Below are 12330 nucleotides of genomic sequence, written 5' to 3'. Positions count from 1 at the left end.
AAGGGAACAGTAAATGGAAAGCAAAAGACAGGCAAACAAAGGAGGACCTGGATGGCTTACATCAAGGAAGGGACTGGCTGGAGATTCCCAACCCTGCTCTGCATAGCAGAAAACAGATCAGATCAGTCAGATCCCTGACTGCCCAAGCATCCATCAAGACTTCCCTATAATCCTCTGAGTCATAGAACTGATGATGATGATTATAGTGATGGTGATGATGCTGATTATAGTGATGGTGATGATGATGATGACATTATGACCTCAGGATTTCCAACTTATACTCACAAGTATTCCTGTATACTTTGGCATTTTATTTACGCTGTACCTTCCTGCATCTACAACCTGCTATAATGTGCTGGACCTTACAGCATCTTAGGTCCAGTCTGGTGTGATTGAGCCCTGTCTTTGTCGCTTTTCTGCTGAATGTATGTTCTTGTACTACTATGATTACTTTTAGTCAAACCTTCTGCAGACAATAGGCTTTCTCAATAGCAGTTAATTCCTCAATTTGTTAGTTGTACATGCAGGGCTTATGCTTTTATGAGGGTTTCACCCATTCTTTCTGTTTCATTTTTGGGTTTCTGCTGCCTGAAGCATTCACTTAGCAGTTTATTGCAGTGGCCCATCTTTTTGATGTGCATCAAGATCATGACTGTTTCATCCTGGATGGCGGATCAGGTGCTTAGTTTACAATCTCAAGCTGCCGGGCATAGGGGAAAAAATAATTGATTTTTTAGGACAATCTTTTATGGTTTGTTTGGCCTCTTGTTTTACCAGATGGTGTATTTGATAAGTTCCATAAAGTATGTGTTGATGACATGATGTTTCCTTCTTTTTGTACAATAAGCAGAGAGAGAGAGAGTGGACTTTAAAGTTTGTAGACCCCAAATATTAAGATTAGTAATGATCTTCATTCTCAGATCAGCTGATTTTGATGCTTTTTTTCTCCTTCATGTTTTCATGTGACATATCCATGGTCTCAAGCAGTCAAAAACCTATTATTGCCAATTAACTGATGATATGGCAGTGAAACAAAAAATAATAAAAAAAAACAAAAACAGGCAGCTGGTGCATGTACAGGCAGTACTAAACAGCACCAGCAAGGTTCTCAGGACTGTTACAAAGAAAAAAAATATCCATGTTATATGATTGATTCCAGGAACACAATTCTTTGAGCTGTGCACCCCAAAACCAATGTTGCTAACTTACCAGAGCATAGCAAGCATTGGATTTATAGTGTTGAAACGAGTCTAATTACCCATTTCATATAGTAATGTATTGTTAGACATCATTAGAACTGGACATGGAGGGCCTGCGTAATTTCTACAGAGCAGTACCAGATTTCCAGATAAAACAAAAACGAACTCAGCAGGTAAATGTTGGAACAGAAGGCTAATTGGCTGTGTTGTGGATAATAGGACCTTTTTTCTGAGGTAAGGCTGGAGATGTGGAATAGAAGTTTCCTTCCATTACTGCAGCATCACAGTGGCATTGCTTTATGTGCTGGCTCTGGGTGGCAAAGAAGAGGGATTTTTATTCAGCTGGTTTGGTTTAGTAGCTATGAGATTATTTTTACCCTGAAATAAAATCATTTGATTGCAGCTCTGAAAAGAAAATATAGTATTTATCAAATCTGCATTTACAAAAACAAGATTTTAAAGACACTCCTTTACAAATTATGATCAATTATAATACAATCATTAAACTTTAACAGGTGAAAAATATAAAGGAATCAGACAGAGTTATCAGTTTATTCAGTTTTCAAATGTAACCCTTGTTACACCAATCCATGCAAATGATCAGTATAATACATCTTAATGATGCTCTTAAGTAACATAAATAATAACGCAACTGTTGAATAAAATATAAAGATTATACTTTCTGAGTTAAGCTCCCAGCGTTTCAAGTTTTCAAGATACATTACTAACCCAATGTTGTTGTTTGAACAAAGCTGGCCATGGTCTAATTTAAGCTACAAATCTATTTACAAAATAGAAGATTGTAAAACTTATAGTTTCTGTCCACATTTTTTGACCATAAAAGAAAATACATCCTCTAGTTTGGACCTTTTCCTTTCATGAGATTGAGTCAGTATACAACATATATATTATTATGACATGATGGTCATACAACAAAAGTATTTTATAGATGGAACTAATGCAAAGTGGAGATATGTTTCACCCTGTTTTCTTATTGCTTATACTGCTTATGTATGCATTAAACTGCCTTTGGATTTTAGGACACCAAATCACCATTACATGCTGACTATCAGTTTAGAACAAACCAGTTTGATGAAAAAAACCTAACCCTGAGTGTGTCCATTATTTGGTTGTTAAAGAATTATAAAACTTTAAAAACAAACCCTAACACAAAACATAAACATAACTAAGCACCTTTTTCAAAAACATTAGAGGGTTTTCACTAACTAAAAATCATCAATTTTTCAGCTAACTTGTGATCCTGTATTAATTATAAGTGTGAAGATGTGAGAATCATAACATACATCATGCACCCACACAAATAGAAAATCAACAGCAACTCCAGCAGTGACTAATGACTAACACCTACTTGCTTGGTTTGAAGTACACAGGAGCCACTTCAATTCTAGAGAAATGGTGCACTAATGCACACTGCTTTGTTTTCTGCTCTAAATATATGACTGGCATGAGCACTGAAACTACCAGAGCAAGTACTTAAGTTAAAAACTTTGGCTTTAAAATGTAAAAATCAATAAAAACAAACAAAAGTTGTGTCTTTATAGCAGTGGGATATTTATTGTAATTTTTGGTTCAACAGTTATGGAGGCTAATAAGCACCTGAGACCTACAAACTTTATTCATATTTTTATTAATATGTTGATTTTGTTTGTCAAATATTGGGCTGAAGCACTGGCTGGGAACAATGGAAGGGTCAATAATGAACTGAGGACCAAAAAAGGATCCAAGCTCACAGTGTTCCCTCATCATTGGTTTGTTTCTTTAGTACACCCAGTTCTAATTTCAAACGCACAAGTTAAAGAAATACAAAATCAACCTCTTTATGCAGACTTACCATGTCTGGGTGACAAATTCAAAATCTAAATATGAAGACTAGTTCTGCTAATTTTTTATAGTTAAATAAAAGATCATTTACAAAGATTTTGAGGTATAATGACCCATATTTGCACTTTAATACATGCAGTATGTCCAGTACATGCCGGTATACAATGTATTCAGGAAGGAGCCCTTAATTGCGTCTGAGTGTATTGACCACTGGCTGCATTATAGGTGGTCGATACATCAGTGGTAGAGTTCAGAGGAGGAAGAACCTGCATCTCTGTCTCTATCATCAGTTTCATATTTCCACCCTTGGTTCACTCAAGAGGTTGTCTTTCAAAAGCAAAAATTTCTGAATGGAGAACATGAGGGCTGGTTTAATTCTAAAGAATCAATCAGAGAAGAAATATCTCTTATTTCAGTTCTATTTTCCTATCTTTGTTTGGATGAATGCACAAGAATTTGATCTTTGGTCATAAATACAACCTCAGATAAACAGTAAAGCATTTTGCCTTACTAATATTCACTTAGCAAAAGAACTGAACAAAAATGCAAAAGTAGTGCAGGAAAATCTAAACAAACTCTTAACACCTTGAATTAAAATAAGAGGGTAAGCAGCTGCAGGTGATGCTGTGCAATCGTACTTGATTAACTGACTGTCAAACATGTGAGAGCACCTACATAAAAGCTGAAGTTTTGTCACTTTTATAGCCTGGAGCTTTCATACCTTGATTGTAAGCAGATTTAGTTAGAGTATGTAACTAGTTTTATTATTAAAGCTCACCATATCATAATATAAGTACAGTCAACAACATATCTTGATTAATGAAAGTGTTTGTCGACCAAGCTGAAATTGCCTCTGTCTCATTCAGAGTAGCACATCCAATTGTGACATCACAAGCACATCACAGCAAATTAAATGGGACGATTTCCATCTAATGATGTTTATCGCTTGATGTGTAGATGCAGGAAGTTAATCACATTTCCTTCTTTTGGTGTGAAACTAAGTGTTTATCCTTGAGCTGAGTTAGTAGATTTGTGTTTAGAGCTGCTCAAAGTGCATTATGATTGAAAATTTATCTACTGAGGATGTTCAATTACATCCCGACAAACACATAGGTTTCCAAGACTCCTAACAAAGGCTTTTTTACAGCCAATTAAGAGCTTTCAAAAAAAAAATCCCTTCTTATTCATTTTAATGTGTGTCAGCTTTGTCAAGTAAGACTGCTCTCACCCTGATCTAAGTGTTGTTAAATACAACACCAGTGTAAATGTAAAACCTGTCAGAAACACAGATAATAGCTCCGGGTGCTGCCGGTCTGCTTGTACTGGCTCCTGCTAAGGAATTATCTCTGTGAAGATGGCTTGCTGAGCTGATGGTAATTAAACTCCACATTTCCACTGATCTCCTTCATCTCTTCCTACATCCTCTCTACCTCCTCCCTCAATCCAGTTCCCCAGTCCTTAGGAGGGGATACTGAATAAGTAATGCAGGTTTCCGAGAGTGGGTGTGTTAATTGGCTTGTCTTTATGAGTGCGGAGTGCTCCCACTGACCTTTCTGCAGAGATAGCTGCTACGCCCAGGGCCAGAAACCTGCAGAGAGACAAAGTGAGAGCTGCTAGCCATGGGACTGTACAAGAAGGAAGCTGCCTAAATCTACTGGAGATATAAAACAAACAAAACAACACCTTACACAATGAACAGTTAAAAAAAAAATCACATATAGAGAAAGACAATAACAATATTATAAACTGCAATTGATTAGAAATTATTTTTGTGTTTTTCAATAACAATTTACAGACACAGTTTTGCTAACTTTGTTTTTTTTTTTAAACCTAAAATAATTGCCTAATAAACATTGTAAAAAAGTAAATTTCCTCTTGACCCCCTTTCTTAAGCATTATGCAGTTTTATTGTTTGACCTTAAAGGGACTCGTTACAAAGTCATGAAGGCCGGTCAAAAAGTGCATATTTAAATTCAAATTTGTAAAGAAAGAAAATTTGCATAATTTATTTTTTATATAGCAATGGTTAATGTGTCCTTAAGTTGAATATTTGTAAGCACTACCACAGGCTGAAGCCAACAATGGTGAAGTCTGTGGAAGAGAAGAGAATGGAACAAGAAGTTTGGCAATTTTGATGTGTTGGTACATATTTATGCTCATATTTGTTGAATAAAGTATGTTGGCATTAGACTACAGTTTCAAAAAAAGGTTGACAGAATAAACTTATCTATCTAGCAGAGGTTTTGCACAAGCTGAGTATCTGAATGCTGATCTCTGACTTTCTGGAACTCCACCATTCTGCTTGATCCCCAATATTTATTCTTGACAGTTTTCTTGCTCATTCGTTGTTGTTTTTTTTCTTTTTGTTTTGTGTTCAGCAGCAGATTCACTTTTCCACATCGAGTCTATGCTGGTCTGATTCCACCATATTCCTTTACCTATATGGACAACAGCCAGTTTAATTAAGCTTTGGTCGATTCTGCAGATTGTTTTATTTTCATGAAGTGAGAAAACACATTTCAGAATTGCAAATCAGCATATCTGGAAAACTACTGGCGTAAACTCTCAAACTGTACTATTTGACATAGTTCAGGATAACTTTTTTCATACTTTGCAATGAGTAACTTGGATTCCAAACTATTAGTCAATACAACTAATTTACCATGGCTGTGTTTCTGCTTAACAAAGTTGTCTCAACTAATTTGCATCCTTTGTCCTCTTGAGAAGCACTTTATACCCCCTTGTTGCTGAAAAGTGCTGTATAAATAAATTTGACTTGACTTGACTTAAATAAACCAGTGGGGGGATTTTTCAGGTTTATCTGTGTCCATCCCATTGAATCAAATAATTTACTCAAAAAGACAAATGGCTGTAAAAGAAATAAAAAATCTTCAATAACACTTCAAAGTAACTTAGAACATCCATGTGTGTTTATTTGCCTTTCCAGTTAATGAAACATGCATATTGTTGGACTTTGGCAGGAAACCAGAGTTCCTGAAGAAAACCCACACATAAAGAATGGGCCAGCTCTACATCAAAAGGCTCCAGCTGAGATTTGAACCTGGAAGCCAACAACAGTAATCAGCTGTACCACCATGCAGCCTTCAGTTTCTCATCCAATGAAAATATTTATCAAAATCAAATTAATTTGGCCTTCCACAGTAAAATCAGTCAGACCTAATTCTAGTAATTAGTCTCTATTATGTTGACCTAGACCATGCATTTTAATTTGAAACAACACAACTGATCTGAAATTAAAGCCCTCTGCAGACTGTTTCGTGTTCTTTAATGCTTATATATTTAAGTAACGTTTTAAAATCAGGTTCACAAGTAAAACCAGGGACTGCAGGACTTAAGGGAGTGTCCACGATATCTGGTCATCAAACAGATGATGACAGGAGAATCTGAGTGTTAACATTTATTGGTGTCTATGCATGTCTTTTGGTGCCTCAATGAGAGAAGTATCTCCTAATCTTTTGTGCTCATTCTGCAGAAGACTATGTCCTTTTTTAAATGGTGTTCGTGTGACAAGCTCATTGAGGCAATTGTGTTATTTTAATGTGAGTAATGGCTGCCATATGTGCTTATGTGTGATGAAACAACAGCAGATCTTGCCAAACATGGGGCTAACCGCTGTTGTCTTTCATGTCATGCTTAGAGCTGTTTTGTAGTTGTTTCTGCATGAACATATTTGGAGAAATCTTGTGTTCATCTAACCCAGGCAAGAACTCAAACCCACAACCTTCTTGCTGAGAGGCAACAACTGTGCCAGCACAAAGCCATGTTGTTTTTTTAACTTGTAAAAAGATAATGTCAAAAACTCTTCTAAACGATACTAGAGAATTCTTGAATATTATCATAGGTACTTATATCACAGTTTGGAAATGACTGATCTAACCAATGTACCTGTGTAATGAACTGTGATATTATGAATCTACCTACTTCTAAAATGCTTTAGTTTCCTGATTTGTTGAAGAAAATAAATGATTTGACAATAATAGAGGATTAACTGCATTTTATAAAAATATAGCCTTTTTATAGTTAATCATTGCAGTGTAAAGATCTTTTTTTTTTGAGCCGCAATCTTGATGCTTATGTCTTATCATCTTGTGTAAGCTTAAGAAAAAGAAAAAAAAATAGATTTACATTCAATCCAGGATTGATTATAATTTTGCAGACTTCTAATATCTTACAGAACACCATAATACTCTGAAAGATTTACCGGCAGAGCCCATTTTGATTGAGAGATGGACGATCCATCAGACTTTAATTCAGGGTGTACTGCTGTGTGGTACTTTTATACTGAAATTTACTGATGGAATCATCTGATACCATCGTTATACCTTGGGAATAAAAAGATCGTATTATATGATTTTAACTTATAAACTCTATAACGTGGTTGGTTTGAATTTTAAAGCTGGACTGAGACTGATTGAAAGATTAGCTGATAGACTCTTTGAAATAACTTGGCTGTGTATCGTTTACTCAGAACTTTAGATAGTAATTATTTTGTAGAATACAACAGACCTGATAGTGCAGCCAAAATGCTTTGCAGCAGTGCATTCCTCAGCAATGGCTTCCCAGGCCTAATACATTGTGAGATCTGGAAAAAATAGACTAATCTTATAATCCAATCAGATTTAGAACCACAATGAGATATCAGTCTGTGAACAACAGAAGCTCCAAAACAGCTCGGACCTTATAGTTGCAAATCCGAGACTGTAATCATGTTCCAACAATTTCCTGTGACGAGTCAAACTTCTACATAAATAGAGGACTTTGCACTGAGCCTCAGTGAACAGTGTTTTTCAGCTGCTCAAAACTGTTTTTGTTTTTTTTTTTTTTTTGGGTCTTATTTAAAACGTAAAATCAAGGGGAGAAAAAAATCTAATCAAGTAAGGAGGCAGGTGAAGAGACATTGGCGGGGGAAATTACACAGACTGAAGTGAGGCAAATTACCTAATTCTATTTAGAGATGAGTGCAATTGACTATCAGCCGTGAAGAAGTGAAGAAGATATTAGACCCTTTAACAATCTGGGCTGAAAATGCCTCGGAAAATAGGAGCCAAGAGCAGCTAACCTTATAGATTTTTAATCTGACCTACACCAACCCAGAATTCACGAGAGATCCCATTTGTTCGGGTCAAGTCAGGACAAAGTGTTCAGTTGTCCAGCTGTTACACAGTCGCACAAAGCAGATGACATAAAAGACCCGTGTTTGATCTCAGCTGTGACTGAACAGCTTGTTTTTATTTTGTTTTGTTTTTTCCAAACACATTAACCACACTCTTCTGAATATGAGGAAGAAAAAAAAAACTGTCCTTTATAAATAAAAGATGTTTAAATTAAGAAAAACTTGAGACAAATTTCTCTGTGAACAGAGAACGGAATATCTGTGTTCCAGATATTACAAAAAGTAAAATATTGCCTTGGCCTTCTGCATAAGCAGGCATGAAGATAAATATGTCTGTGTATGTCAGTCAACAAATGTCTGACTGCTGCCAGTGCTATTTATTTACATAATTAATGTTTTTTTCCAGCTGATTATGCAAACTTCTATTTCAGTTTTGCCTGTGGCTAAAGCTACTGATGAATCATATCGCCATAATTACTTCGGCACAGACTTCATGGTCAAATCAGATGTTTGGATGGTCATTTGACACTTTCACTGATGAAATTTGATGCCAATATTTAGTATAAACCATGATAATTTCATTGAGCCTCTTTTGTTTTACCAGTAGTGAGCACAATGAAGGGGATGTAATGTCATCCAGTGTTTTTTTCCCAGGGACAACGAGGTGTCTGTGTTACATCTGTGCTGTGTGGCAATGGGGCCTGAGTTCCAAGTTGAGACACTGTCTTCGGGTACAATCCCTTTTCGGGAAGTGGATTGTGGGCTCCTATGCTCACGTTGTCGAAAACAACTGTACAAAGACGTATATGGAGAGTTAGCTGTTGCATGTCTCAAGACCCCAGCTTATTACCATAAAGAGAATTGAATGTATTTGAATCCATACAGTTAAAGTCCATCCCAGTGGGATGTGTGTGTGTGTGTGTGTTATTCTACAGCTGGGTGTGGTAAATGTTTATAAAAAAAGCTGCCCTGAGAGGAACGGGGGATTTCACTGATTGAATCATCAGTCCGCTTTGTGATCCTGTTCAGGGTTGTGGTCCCAACAGTCATGAGGAAAAAATGGTGTTCTGGACAAGTTATCAGTTACATTCCTTAATGAATAGTAAGTTATGCATACTTTTAGTGGAAAAGAGAAATTTTCAGATAGTGCAACAAACCAAATTCCTTTTTCTTACTACAAATATAATATATTTTCAAAAGCTACCCTAGATGAAACCTTAGTATAGACTTAGGGCATGCATATTGGTCAACTAAACCATTATTTTGGACATTTTTTTATGCGAAAAGCCAAGGTTCTGCAAAGGAAATGAGTTTTTATACTACTGTTTTACACTACTGTAGGTGTGAACAACACCATGCCTTATGGGGACTGTTAGACCTTTTCAATCTATTAAAAATGTGAAAATTTGCATCCTTGCCAACAGGTTCTTACAAATAAGAATAAGTTGAATATTTCAGACAATAATCCAGATTAAACACAAAGCCCTAAGAAAAGCAACTCAAAGTCTGTCAGCAACCATGCCCGCCCTTTCACAGTAACTACTAAATATGATAACAAATTTAAACTATTTTAAATCTTTTTTCACATCCACATTTTTAGAAAAGAACTTATAACAATAACATATGATTTAAATAACATTAAATGTTAAATGTCAAATTGAGAATCATGTTTATTACGATTTGAATCAGCTTACAAGCAAATTCCAAGAGTTTGGAATTTTTATCCTTTCTTCTTTTCAAGATTTGTTTCCCTTCCTGGATAGATTTTATACATCTCAACTAATAAAGTGGCTCTACATTACACTTACACTGATGTGTACCAATAAGCAGCAGTAGGAAGAAATCTTGGTTGGCATCAATGTGTTCATATCAGCCAGAAGACAGGATCAAATGAGATGATGAGACAGGTGTACAAAGCATGTGTTCATCCAAGCATCCCTTTTTCTTTGTCTTTTGGAACTTTTTTTTTTTTACTCCACATCTTCAGGTCTCTTGAGACGAAAAAGTGAGAAAATCAAGGTCAGAGAGCTGAGCGTGTGAAGTTACGGGAGAATAAATTTACACATACTTGTCCTCTTCGACCCACTGACAGTCTAAAATGTAGGGCCGGGTTATATACGACTACTGAAGACGATGTTGTGTTGGATGGGGTCTTTCTTCACTGTCCACCTCCCGTTATCGCTCTCCTGTTTCCCTGCTCTCACACATGATACTCAGAATCATACGAGAAGTGATGGGTAGGTGGGTGCTGAATTTATGAGTCACAAGCAAGTCCACATTGTCAGTGTTTGAGCAGAGGGGAATCTAATTAAAGTGGCAAATGGAAAGAGAAGAGAGAGTAAGGAAGAGAGGCAGAAAGTCAGTGAATCAGCATAATTACAGCTTAATGCAAACAACTCCACATTGTCTTTATTCCAATGAGTTAATGAGGTTACAGTCTGAAGAAAAAAAAAACAATTCCATCACGCTATTGTCTTCTGCAGGCCACCAAGGAAAATGAGCTGTCACCCAATCTTAATGGCGACAGGGTTTTCACCCAGGCCAGAATTAATATCTGACTCCAAGGCCTAATGAACAAGAGCTGGAGAGAGCAGAGTCAACTCTTTGTCCTGAAAGTTTAGAGAAAAAAAGAAGTGGAAAAAAATACAAATAAAAAATTGATGTTGCTGAGTGTAATAGCACTAGTGAGAGAATATATTTCTGGGGTTGGGCTCTGTTCCTAAAGGGACAATATCAGTTCAAAGATGCTTCCTCAGTGCAACGACTGATTGTTCACTTCACACTTCCAGCTTGTCAAAACTGTACTACAGTTTATCACAATTTATTGAACTAATACAAGTATTACATCTCGTATGACGGTCTACAAAAAAAAACAGTACTTTTGAATTTACTGTTTTTGCATATTTAAATGGATACATGTGCAAATTTTTTCTCATTAAAACTTTCAGAATTTTAATGAGAATAAGAGATTAGTTATGTTGTTTACACCCAATAGCACCAGCAGGAACCCTTCACTGACCTTTTTTTTACGTTGCCCCTTATGAGAGAAACATTATCACAAATCTGGGAGTGAAATAGATCCTTCCCTAAAACTAAACCGTCATGGAAGTGCAACAGTAAAATCTTCCTTCTTTTTTCCCATCCTAACTAAAAGAAATCTTAAAACTATAAAACATGCTTTTATAACATCTTGGCTTGATTACTGCAATGCGGTTCTTTTGGGAATTAGTTAGTTTTCTATTCATCGTTTGCAACTGGTTCAAAATGCCGCAGCTGGATTTGAACTGGTGCAGGCCAAAGAAAACACATTTCCCCAATTTTGTCTTCTTTTCATTGGCTTCCATTCACTTATGAATTCATTTTAAAGTCTTTTTTTTCCATTTGTTTTTGTTTTTTAAGTCTCTTGACATTTCCGCCCCCTCTTATCTCTGAACTGCTGCAACACTCTCTGAGGTCAACAGACCAGATGCTTTTAATGGTTCCAAGGATGCAATGAGGCTCAGAGGTGCTAGAGCTTTTGTTGTTGTTGTTGTTGCATGTCTACAACTGTGGATTGGTTTGCCCCTGCTTGGTAAGAGAGCTCCTTCACGTACTGTTTTTTTAAATCTCATTTAACAGCATACTTTTACTCCCTGGCTCTTGACCCAGTGTGAGATGTTGTATATGATCTTATTGTACTTTTATTATTCTGTTTTAGATTTTTCTGTAGATTTATGTATTTTTTATTGTCTGTCTTGTACTTGTTTGTACTGTACTTTTTGGTCAGTTGTTGTTTAAATACTTCTCAAATAACTTACTATGTTGTTGTTTGTTGTTACACTCTCCCGTGTCATTTTATGAATGACTGTCTTTTTAATTAACATGTCCTCTGTTTCCAAACCTAATTGGCTGTTGAGACTTTGGAAGGAACAAGCTCCGCCCATCAGACAGAAAAGAGGCTGACTGTTGGTTGCTTGTGTCTCGCTCTGTCTTCATGCTCACTGATGCTCCCTCCTTTGACCAAAGATGCCAGCTTTAAGCTTTGTCAATAATAGTTTTATTAATTATTTGTTGTTTAGGAGTTACTGACAGTCCTGTGTATTTGGGTTTTTGGTTCTTTGCTTTAGTTTAGGGATCATAGGTTTTGGGGAATTCAACCTGATCAGCTGGTTTGAG

This window comes from Kryptolebias marmoratus, linkage group LG1 (assembly GCF_001649575.2).
Source record: "Kryptolebias marmoratus isolate JLee-2015 linkage group LG1, ASM164957v2, whole genome shotgun sequence".
NCBI classification, from domain to species: Eukaryota; Metazoa; Chordata; class Actinopteri; order Cyprinodontiformes; family Rivulidae; genus Kryptolebias; species Kryptolebias marmoratus.
The sequence above is the reverse complement of the archived record's forward strand: the minus strand, read 5'-3'. Positions refer to the sequence as shown.